Source organism: Asparagus officinalis, chromosome 1 (assembly GCF_001876935.1).
Source record: "Asparagus officinalis chromosome 1, Aspof.V1, whole genome shotgun sequence".
Lineage (NCBI taxonomy): Eukaryota > Viridiplantae > Streptophyta > Magnoliopsida > Asparagales > Asparagaceae > Asparagus > Asparagus officinalis.
The window spans coordinates 77,953,423-77,965,284 of NC_033794.1; positions in this window are offsets into that span (position 1 = coordinate 77,953,423).

The following is an 11,862-nucleotide window of genomic DNA, read 5'->3' on the forward strand; positions in this document are numbered from 1 at the left end:
CGTAAACTGACACAGTATGAAAACCTGTTTTTGGGCTGATTTTGAAAATACTTTAAAAATAGCAAATCAATTCCAAAAATAATAAAACTTTGGGAAAAGTTTTTAAATGATAAAATGAACATGTTAGAAAAGGATTTTTTAGAAAAATAATTTTTGTTTGTAAAAACACACTGTTTTTGAAAAGTGTTCGTAAAACCTGTATTTTACAAATATGAAAATTTTGATATGACTTATAAACATGCAAATATAAATCATGCATATATTATATGTATATAATAAAGCATGAAGGAGCTGTAAACATAAGATAAAAGATATTGTAACAACGTTTGATGAAAAATCATTTATATGATAGAAACGTCAAAAATCGTGTTAAGTGTACATATATTGAGCTTAAATATAAACATACAATATATGTAAGTAAACTACTCTTATACCTAGGCAACTCCACACATATGAACTTGAATCTTTAACGCTTGATTGTCGTGTGTTGAAATACCTATAAAGAGAAACATAAAAACAAAACTAGAGAATATATTAGCGATAAATTGTTTGACAAATCATCATCAAAACTATAGGGTCAACATATATATGACTACAAACCCGAAAAACTACAGCCAAAAACCCGAAATCCGAAACTGGAAAACCCAGTCTGACTAGAAACATACTCTTTGGTATTTTAGCTTCAACTTTCGCATCCGACCTCGGATTGAGGTGATTAAAGATTTGTTGGAAAGCTGCTAAAGATATCTACAACGTTGGTCTTTTAAGTTTTTTCATATTCATAACGTATCAGTATGTAAAATATAAAATCTCTCCACTAGTCATAAATTTCCAGATTTATACATCGAGCATGATTTGTGCATTTGCTCTTATATATATACATGTATACATTGAATTAATCTCAAATCAATTCCTAGCATAATCAAACATCATAATATGTTATTTATAAATATATAACATATTTATTATTATTTATCACAAAATATTTAAAATTTTGGGGTTTTACAATAAGTTATTACGAAACCAGCTCATCATATCATCAAAATTAATATTAGGATAAATTGCACTAAAATTCCTTATGTTTCACTCATTTAGTAGTTGTATACTCTTAGCTGTTTTCCAGAGCATTTATATCTCCTGAAGTTGTTTAAACTTAGCACTTTAGTACCCTCTATTATGTAAATATGAAAATTTTCATCCGAAAGTTCTCATATAACATTCACATATTAATTTTAGACCTTTTTAGACAATAATATTTGTTTAATTTACTGTGAATCGTAACCAAATTCTAATTTAAACATTTTTTGATTTTATTTGAAAAATAAAATTTGGATATATTTAACAATAGTTCATATTTTCATATGGTGTTGTGTTTTAGGTAAGTTTGCAAGTGTACTCTTAAATTATCTCACAACTAATAAAAGATGAACTAATAAAGAACTTTAATAAACCATAATTTCTAAAACACGAGTTTTAAAGGTTGAAATAAAAATGGCATCTACTAATTTTTATATGGAAATACTAAGTATGAGGTGGTGGTTCATTTTGCTAAATGAGTTGTCAAGAGATAGCCCATGTGTTAGACCCTAATGCCACTAGGAAAGAACCCTAGAAGGGGGGTGAATAGGGTTTATTCTAATCTAATCTGATTTAAATGCCAATTAAAACTTATTAACAAATTATCCTAGCAAGTATGATATACAACAAGATATATGCAAGGATAAGTGATATGAACAAAGAGATATATATCCTAGCAAAGAGGTATATGGTGAAATATATGCAAGGATATATAAACTAACACAATGGTGAAATAATCATAAACAAGATAAATAAGATAGTGGGTAATATAAACAATAAGCAATTGACAAAGGCGATATAATGATAAGCACAAAAAATAAGTGCGCCAATGCAATTACAAACAAACGATATGTTCACGAGGGTCGGTCCCCACGACCTACGTCCCCGCTCCTCACCTCGAGGAGATCTTCACTATCACAACCCAGTTTGGAAGCTGAAACTTCTCTACACACTCGGTTTTCTAGCTAACCGAAAACTCTACACACTCAGTTATCAAGCCAACCGACAACTCTCACAAATCCTCACAAAGTACATACACAAGCTACAACCTCAAGTGTTGGTCCTCACGTATCGGTTTCCTCAAGTGCTCAGAATTATCATCTCTCACTAGGCCACCGACGACACTCCTCTCGGTATTGTAGGGTGAAAATTTGATTCTTCCGAAGAAAGGAGTTTCGTTTGTATTTATAAGAAAGCTTATTACAAACTAACAAATCAAATGTTTACAACAGAAGCAGAGGGAAGGCCCTCTTTGTTTTGTGTGGGGACTTTAGGTGGCTATAGGACGCTTCGCTCGATGCTCGGGTCGAGTCTGCTTCCCTTGGACCGTTTGAATGAGGTTGCTGGAGAGCTTCAGTTCGCAGTAGAAGCTCGGGGCAATGGAGTTCGGGTCTGCTTAGTTCGTCGGCGATCGGAGCTCAAAACTAGGCAGCAGTGCTGTAATGCAAGGATTTGCTAACAGCTTGGTCTCAACTCTTTTTACTCCAAGTTTTGCGACCTCTCTTCCATCGTGCTGGAAGGGGTTTTTAAATGAAAGAAGGACAGCTTGACTTCTCCTTGAATTGTGGGATGTGACCACATCCTCTTCCGAGACGTCTCGCCGTTCCTCGATACCATGAATGGTCATTCCAGGGATTGTGCTCTATGTCCTGTCACCTACGATGGGAAGGCCCATTCTTGTATGTGAGGCAACAAACGACTGCTATCCGAGTGGATTTGACCAGCATTAATGAACCGCATTTATGAGTTCGCAGATCGATGAAGTGTCTGTCCGATCACTTGTACTGTGCGTGACCGCCCGGCGTGCTTTGAGCACGATGCTTTCTCCTTTCCGGTCAGGGGAGGCGGTGAAGTAGGTGTACAGTACTCGAGTGGGCCTAGCCAGCTTGCCGAGTGCCGGCGGATCCAGCTCTTGGCTCAGACAGCCGAGGTGAATCGCATTTATGAATGATCCGGTTGACTCGACGCCTGTCCAGTCCTTCGCGCTGTGTGCACTGTGGGCGGCCGTTTGACGGTCCTGGGGTACTATGCTCTCTCTCCCTTCGGGTCGAGAGAGATGGGAAGGTCCATCTCAGCACGTGGGGTAGTGGATACCCAGCTGTACTGACGGTTTTGGGGCTTGCTGGCGGATTCGACTCCGAACTCGGGCAGGCGAGTTGAGCGAAGAGCGAATTTCCGCCATCCTGATCGACCCTGACTCATGCTGGCGAGTCGACCGTTAGGCGAACCTGGACTTGAGTACAGTCGACGTCTACGCGGTTTAGGTCCGTGCCAGAGAACTGGGCGTGCGAACTCTTCTCGTAGACAAATTCCCTGTAGACCCATAGAGGTATTTTTTACCGTCTACAAGACCCCCTTCAAAGTTTTCAGACCTAAACTGGCTTGCGTGTGGTCTGGAATACTTTGAATGAAGAAATTGTTGGCGAAGCAAGTGCCTTCGATTTCTCTTAGGATTTTTAGCAAATCCTCAGCTATCAACGGGTTTGATATGCCTTTACCGATTACCGTTTGGATCGGGCTAGCCATACTATTCTCCTCAGTACGATGAGTTGTCGAACAGTTTCTCTTAGGCTTAATGCTAAGATTTCTGCTCTAACCCTTAGCCATCTGGGGCGTGGGTTTCAACTGTTTAAGCAAGGTCATTCTTTTGGCTTTGTTTGTAATTTTACCTTTGAGAGCGAATGCATCGTCAAGGCGAAATTAGTTTTTGGGAGCCAAATTTCGCGCGACTCGTGGGGTTATGCCCAGTATTTGCAGGCGAAACCCTTCCTTTTGTAGGCGGAACCGGATCTGACGGGAGATGAGCTACGTGTCTGCTGATAGAGCCTCGTGCTTCCCAGCTAAGACATTAGATCGTGGCGATCGTGACTTGACAGCACGATCTTCGTGCGTTTCGCCCTGCGACGTATCGTGGCCGTGGTTCTCGGACTCAACCGTCGGATTCAACCGCCAATCTCGGTTCCTTCGATGTACTGAGGGTGATCTGGGCCGTCGAATTTGATCGTGGCCCCGTTTCCTGTCCGTTAGGGTTTTCGCCTTTCGAGGGCAGTCGTGGCCACGTGGACAACTCCGCCCTTCTAAATCAGCCGTTTTCCTCCATTGGGAGTTACCGTGCTTTCAAATCTTGAAAGGGAACATCCAAGGAAAGAATTCCCGCTTCCTCTTACAATGGCTCCGAAATCTAAGAGGTGTAAAGTGAGGGGTGCAGGCCCCGGACGTTACTCCGACCGTCTCTCTGCCGGCATGCCCGCCGGTGCTGTGGAGTCGCGCCCAGGTACGTTGATGGGTTTGCTGGACGATCTCTTGTAGGTCTTAGGCGTCGGATTTGGGGAGATGAGCGTTGCTCGTTAAGCTTGGTAGCCTTCCCGATTTGGGGCAAAGTTTGCCCTGCTTGCCCTTAGAAGACGATTACTGTCTCCGCGGGTGAGCCCTTCAGCGGGAAGGAGGCGAACTCTCTTTTTGTAAGGCGAGTCCGGCCCCTTCCTGTTAGAGGGACGTCTAGTCTGTAGGGACAGACTTTATTCGAAGGGGGTTCCTCCTTGCGATTTCGCCCTCCTCTGTTTGATGGGCGATTTTGCCCCTACAGCGGATTTTGTCTTGATTGACCTTCTTCTTTTCTTTTTCTTGCAGCGACCTTTTCCGATGAGGCTTTTCCAAAGGGTGTGGCCGTCGGCCACGTCGGGGCTACGAGCTACGCAGCACCTCCTCGGTTTCCCTCTTTGGCTCCAGTACCCGTGTTCACCGCTGATAAGCCGCACGGTCTGATACTTGGCCCCTACGCGAGCTGACAACCAACGCGGCGCGGACAGATGAGGCCAGGGCAGAGCTGCCGAAACCTCAATTTTCGTTTGGCGACTCCATGACCGACCCTTCCGCCCTGTTGCTCAAAGAGAGCCGGTGGTACCGCACGGTAGAGGGGACCCATTACTACCTCCCCAGCATGTCGAGAGGGTTTTCGATTGTTGAGCTGCGGTCCCTCGCGATCCCTCGGACGATGAACTGGGATTTGACCCCCACTCAGGACGGGGTCACTTGTGGCGTCTTTACGGGCTCTACGGCTGGGTATGGAGTGGAGAGCTCATGTAAGCGCGTGACGGGTCTGCGCCCTGGCTTAGTGTCTGTTGAACCGCCCGTAGGGGAGTCGACAGCGGTGGCGGAGACCTTCCATCACCGCTTCTTTCGAGCTGGTGGGAGCTTTCCCCCGAAGGACTTTAGAGCCCCGGGGTGGGTTTACTCTGCGCCTGGCAGCGACACGTGGTGGTCCAAGATCACCGACTATGTTTTGGCCGAGAATGCTGACCTCAAAGGCACAGAGCTGTATGTGGCCCTCGAAGCCACTCGACATGGCCTGCGGATCAACGCTTCTCAATTCCATAGCATTCTGGAATTGTATTGTGCGGAAAGCGGCACATTTTTCACCCCCAACGGTGAACTTGGTATCACCCCCTTCGAGATGCACGACGTGTCAGGGCTACCTCTGGGAGACTTCCCTTATGAGGAATACGTCCCTGATCAAGATGAGATCGATCAGCTGTCGGACAATTCCCCTCTGGCGGTCGAAACTCTGTGGGAGTTACTCTGTCACTTCCACATATGCCTCAGTACCTTAGGGGCCTCGGATCATAAGGGGAAGAGGAAGAAGACCCCAGGGATTAGCCACAAGAATTGGGCTGATTATCTGTTCCCTGGGAACGATGTCAAGGGGAAGCCCGCTCTCCCGTTAGGCGCGTGCGACCAGCCCGAAGTGGAGGCGAGGACAGCTAGAGAAGGAAGCACCATCACTCTTGACCGCGACGAGGGCGGATTTAAGGCTGGTACGGTCCTTCACTCATTCCATCATCAGGCGAAATTTCTCATTTCGGGGAAAGCGCTGCTCGCGGGGTACCTCATGTTATGGCTGAAGAGGTGCGTAATCCCCACTCACTCCTTCGAGGCTCTTCCTATAGAGGTCGTGTATCCGGCGGTTTGCCTGGCTCACGGGAAGTCTTATTCCCTGGTATCGGCGACGATAGCGTGCATCCATCGGGGGCTCCGTACTCTGACGAGCCAATTCTGCCGTGTGTCGGTCCTCGACGAGGGGGAAGGAGAAGTTATCAGAACCCCCAATCCTAGGGTGGGGCTACCGTATACCTACTTGGTGGCATGGTTCGTCTATCACTGCGAATGCTTGATGAGTGCCCCGGCAGCGCTTCAGGGAGACAAGTTTGTTCCCTTCGTCCAGCGTTTGGAGAGGTGCTCTTGGAAGTGCAAGGACATCCCCGATACGAGGAAGACGCTCTCCCACTTCGGGCACTATAATTTTCGTCGATCTTTTCCTTACTTCAGCGGGGGTGGATATGGAGAATCTCTCAGGGATGCGCCGACGGCGGATCACCACACAATCCTTTCCCGTGGTGCCTTTCGCTGGTTGGTGGACATTCGACCAGGGTATCACGTTCTGAGAACAGGCTCCACATGCTATCTCGAGCCATACATCCCTTGCAGGTTTGCCCGCCAGTTTGGGTATGATCAATTGTATGTGGGCAACGCCAACCCTCGCCTACACTTCGAAGGAGGACTGGTTGACGGCGCTCGGGGGTGGTTCTGGACCCATGCTGGAGGTACTCAAGCTCGTTTTGAGTTGCCTGCGAAGGACCGCGATTTACACCACACGCTCTTGTACTGTCGGTGGTATCGGGGTGCTAGTGCTGACCCTGCCAACTTCTGGTTCCAAAGCTCATGTCTGGCGGAACGCGATCGTCCCATCAGGGGCTCTCTCCGTTCTTCAAAGAGAAGGGGCCACCAAACCGCTAGGGAGTTGTTCTCGGAGGATCCAGTGGAGGACTGTGAGAGCTTCGATGCTGGTGGCGAATCTGAGGTTCCCGATGTTCAAGCTCCGGTTCAGAGTCCGACAATCGGACAAATGGGGGCACCTTTGCTATCCCCGAGTAGCTCGCTTCTCTCGAAGCGTCAGCGGGAGGCGGTGGCCGAGAGTTCCAGAGCGGAGGCGGCCAAGAAGGCTCGCTGTGATGGGACAGTCGGGACCATCCAAGTGGCAGGGGGTCGGGATGACGTTTCTCCGATAATCGGGGAAGGCGCTGCTCGCGGGGTACCTCATGTTATGGCTGAAGAGGTGCGTAATCCCCACTCACTCCTTCGAGGCTCTTCCTATAGAGGTCGTGTATCCGGCGGTTTGCCTGGCTCACGGGAAGTCTTATTCCCTGGTATCGGCGACGATAGCGTGCATCCATCGGGGGCTCCGTACTCTGACGAGCCAATTCTGCCGTGTGTCGGTCCTCGACGAGGGGGAAGGAGAAGTTATCAGAACCCCCAATCCTAGGGTGGGGCTACCGTATACCTACTTGGTGGCATGGTTCGTCTATCACTGCGAATGCTTGATGAGTGCCCCGGCAGCGCTTCAGGGAGACAGGTTTGTCCCCTTTGTCCAGCGTTTGGAGAGGTGCTCCTGGAAGTGCAAGGACATCCCCGATACGAGGAAGACGCTCTCCCACTTCGGGCACTATAATTTTCGTCGATCTTTTCCTTACTTTAGCGGGGGTGGATATGGAGAATCTCTCAGGGATGCGCCGACGGCGGATCACCACACAATCCTTTCCCGTGGTGCCTTTCGCTGGTTGGTGGACATTCGACCAGGGTATCACGTTCTGAGAACAGGCTCCACATGCTATCTCGAGCCATACATCCCTTGCAGGTTTGCCCGCCAGTTTGGGTATGATCAATTGTATGTGGGCAACGCCAACCCTCGCCTACACTTCGAAGGAGGACTGGTTGACGGCGCTCGGGGGTGGTTCTGGACCCATGCTGGAGGTACTCAAGCTCGTTTTGAGTTGCCTGCGAAGGACCGCGATTTACACCACACGCTCTTGTACTGTCGGTGGTATCGGGGTGCTAGTGCTGACCCCGCCAACTTCTGGTTCCAAAGCTCATGTCTGGCGGAACGCGATCGTCCCATCAGGGGCTCTCTCCGTTCTTCAAAGAGAAGGGGCCACCAAACCGCTAGGGAGTTGTTCTCGGAGGATCCAGTGGAGGACTGTGAGAGCTTCGATGCTGGTGGCGAATCTGAGGTTCCCGATGTTCAAGCTCCGGTTCAGAGTCCGACAATCGGACAAATGGGGGCACCTTTGCTATCCCCGAGTAGCTCGCTTCTCTCGAAGCGTCAGCGGGAGGCGGTGGCCGAGAGTTCCAGAGCGGAGGCGGCCAAGAAGGCTCGCTGTGATGGGACAGTCGGGACCATCCAAGCGGCAGGGGGTCGGGATGACGTTTCTCCGATAAGGATTCCTGGAGTGGCTCTGTCCGGGTCTGGAGTGGCTCCGTCTGGGTCTGGAGCCGTGTCGCCTGCCTCACCTGCCGCATCGGGGGCAGTTCAGGAGACTCCGAAGGACGTTCCTCTGCCGTCCGACGTGGGGTCACCGTCGGGAGTTCCAACGGCTTCTTTGCCCGCATCACGAGGTAGTCTTTGCAACAGTACCCTTGATTGCAATGTTGCTCTTGCACCTTTTGATATTGGTAATGGATCTATGCAGGTGCGGTTGAGAAAGTGATCTCCATTCCTTCCGACGAAGAGGAAGAAGCTGGAGATGATGAGGGGCTTACGGGCTTAGGTAAGTATAGACTTTAGCATTACTCGTTCTTTCATGCCTCACCGTAAATAGGGTCCCTTACGAGGGGTCTCCGTTAACTCTCTCGGTGCATTTGTAGCCGATCCTGCCCGCGAAATCGCCGGCAAAGAGGGTCCTTCCTCTTGGGCGAATCGCTCGTCTAGGGAGACGGGCGAATCTGAGGAGGATGACGACGACGCCTCAATACACGAGGCCCTGTCGAGTGAGGAAGAGGACTTGGCTCATGAAGATGCGACTGGTCAAATAGGGGGATCCCCTGCTCCTGCGGCGGTGTCTGCTGAGGATCGTTCCTCAGTGCGAGAGTCACCGCTTCAAAGAGAGGTTTCTGCTCAGCAAGTGATCACCTCCCTGTCGGGGGTCGCCGTTGATGCCGTGATTGCTGTTCCGAGGTCATCATTGGTCACACCGGCCCTGGCGACGCCAATTACTACTTCCACAGTTACGGCCACCAGTGCTTCAACCGCGGTTCCATCTATGATGGAAGAGGCTGCCCTCTCTCCCTTGGAGCGTGAGCGAAGAAAGAGTGCGGCACGATCCGTGGCTGAATTCCATGACACTATGGCTGCCTGCATCAGGCTCGCGCTGGAAGAGAGTTGTCCTTTCGAGAGCTTCGAAGAGGATATCGACTACATCATAGGCTTCTTAATCAAGAGGCTAAAGCATTCTGGGGCGCAGCCTTATTTCCAGCGTAAGGAGGCGGTGAAAGAAGCCATCCAGCAGTTGCTTGCTCTTCGCGCGAAGAGTTCCACTCTTGTGGATCTTGCATCCGGCGAAGTCCGAGCGGTGGTGCAAGAGCGGGATCGCCGTCTGAATGAAACTATGTCACTAGAGGCGAGATTGTCGGAGGAGCTGGAGCAGGCCAGAGCTGAGAATGAACGTTGGTCTTCGAGCGACAGAAGGCTGACAACCGCGTTTCTCGCCTGTCTTCGGAGGTAGAGACTCTGAAGCAGGTCATAGCCAAGGCGCGGGCCTCATTGGCTATTCAAGAGAAGGCTCGTGAGCAGGCGGTCAAAGAGTTGGAGAACATTGAATCTCGCCAGCAGCTGACTGCCAATTCAGTGGAGGAAAAGGAGCGAGCCCATAAGGAAGCCAAAGAGACCGTTCAAGACTTGGCCTCGCGTACGGATGAAGATCTTCGCCGAGAGATTCTAAGGAGGCTTGAACTTCGCCATGCCGAAGAACTTCGTGAGGCGGAGCTGCGGTTAAAATCTCTGTAATTCGCTTTCAATTTTCCGTTTGTAATAGGACTTCCCTTTCACGAATGAAATTATCCCTTTTGTTTCTGGCCTATTGTCATTTGTGTGCGTGTGCCATTTTCGTAACCATGCATTGGTCAGAATCTGGCCGCAAGAGGACCTCAACTGCAGCGGGATTATCATCGATTGATTTGCGCTGTAGGTTTATTTCGATTGCAGGCGAATTCGGCCCGCAGGCGGATTTGCAAATGCTAATGGCGATTCTGACTCTGATCGGGTTACGCTTTTAGCGGGCCACGTGTTAATCCACGTGTACGCCGGTTAAGGAGACGTGGGATAGCCGCTTCGCATTAAATGCGAGGTAGTGGGCCTCTTCGCTCCCCACGTCCGATTTGAGCCGTTTGTTGAAGATCGTGCTCAAGGAACTGCCAGATCTCTTCCGTCCAGATCCGATCCGTTCGGTCTTGCTCTCTAGCTGCTTTAATCCTGAACGGTCTAATCAAGTACTGAGTAACCGCCTAGGACTCTTAGGGTATTTAACACCCTAACTCTTCCTCGAGAGGGCCTATCGTCCTCCTCAGAGTAAACCCGAACTTCTTCTTCCTCATACTCCCAATGGCGCCGAAGGTGAAGAGAGTCGTTTCCAAGAAAAGGAAAGAGCCTGGTTCTTCAGGTGCTGCCGAAGCCGTCGCGGCTGAAGGTATGTTCTTGCTTCGACTTTCGTGTGAGTTTAGTAGGTGTTCCTCCCCCAACTGTTCCCTGTATCGCTTGTTGCGTCTTACAGGTCGAGAGGAGGTGCCGGCTGCCGAGGAGCATGCGGCCGATCCCATTCTGATTTCAGACGACGAATCTGAAGGCCGTGCGAACTCCGCTGCTCCGGATCCCGCTCCCCAGCCGGGAGCCGAACCTTGCCTCGAAATTCCTCCCATCACGGCGCTCGCTCCAGGCCAGAGCTTTGTTCCCTCCGAGTCTCAACCATGGCAGGCCCGTATTGAAGAGTTCGAAGGTGCTGTAAGGCAGGCAATTTCCCTCGTCGAACTCGGTATGGGTAGCTTTGACAGCTTCAGGCAGTCCCTCTATGATCGCGTGGCCGATTTACGGCGATCAGGTGAAAACCGTCTCGCTACCCGTTGCGTGCGTGAACTCCGTCTCTTGGAGCCACGCATGATGGTGCTAGAGGACTTGCTACGGGGAGGTCCGGAGGCTAAAATGGCATCCTGTCTAGCTCACTTCAGGCGTCAGGAAGCCCTGGAACAGGAAATCCGCTCCAAAGAGATAGCGGATTCGGAGTCTGCGGCTAACTTTTGGGTGAGCCAACAACGTTTGCTAGAGGAGCAAGTCATTGACCTCAACCATACCATGGCTCGCCTGAGGGCCGAGTTGGGACAGGCGGAGGCGAAGTGGAAGGGGCTCCAATCTGACGTGGTTAAGGTGAACGAGCACGCTGAGGCGGAGACTCGGCGCCTGCTGGCTTTGCGTCAGACAGATGCTGCCGCCATGTCGAACCGCGAAGATCGAATTCAGAAAGCCGCTGAAAATAAGGCTCGGGAAGACCACGCGAGCCAGGTTGAGGCGGTCAAAGAGGAGATCTCCACCTTCAGCGTGTCCGACTAAGACTTCTGCCTCAGGATTGTATTAAGACATTTTGTTTGCTTGTTTCGCATTTGGAACTATGCCATGACTCTTAAAGTCATAACTTTGTTCAAATGTATTGTCTTGAAACACTGGGTGTATGTTTTGCTTCTTTGAACATGTCATTATGACTTTCGCAATTTGCAAAAACATAACTTTGTTCAAATGTACTGTCTTAAAGTATCAATGAGGTTTTGTGTCCGCTCATTGCTTGTGCATTGGCGAAATTTAATTTGTTTTCAGGCGAGATTTTGATCGCGGCGAGTTCTGCTTGGAAGCTAAACTCAACTGTTGGCGAGTTCAAGCAGATGAGTAACCTCTTTTGCTGGCGAGTTTCG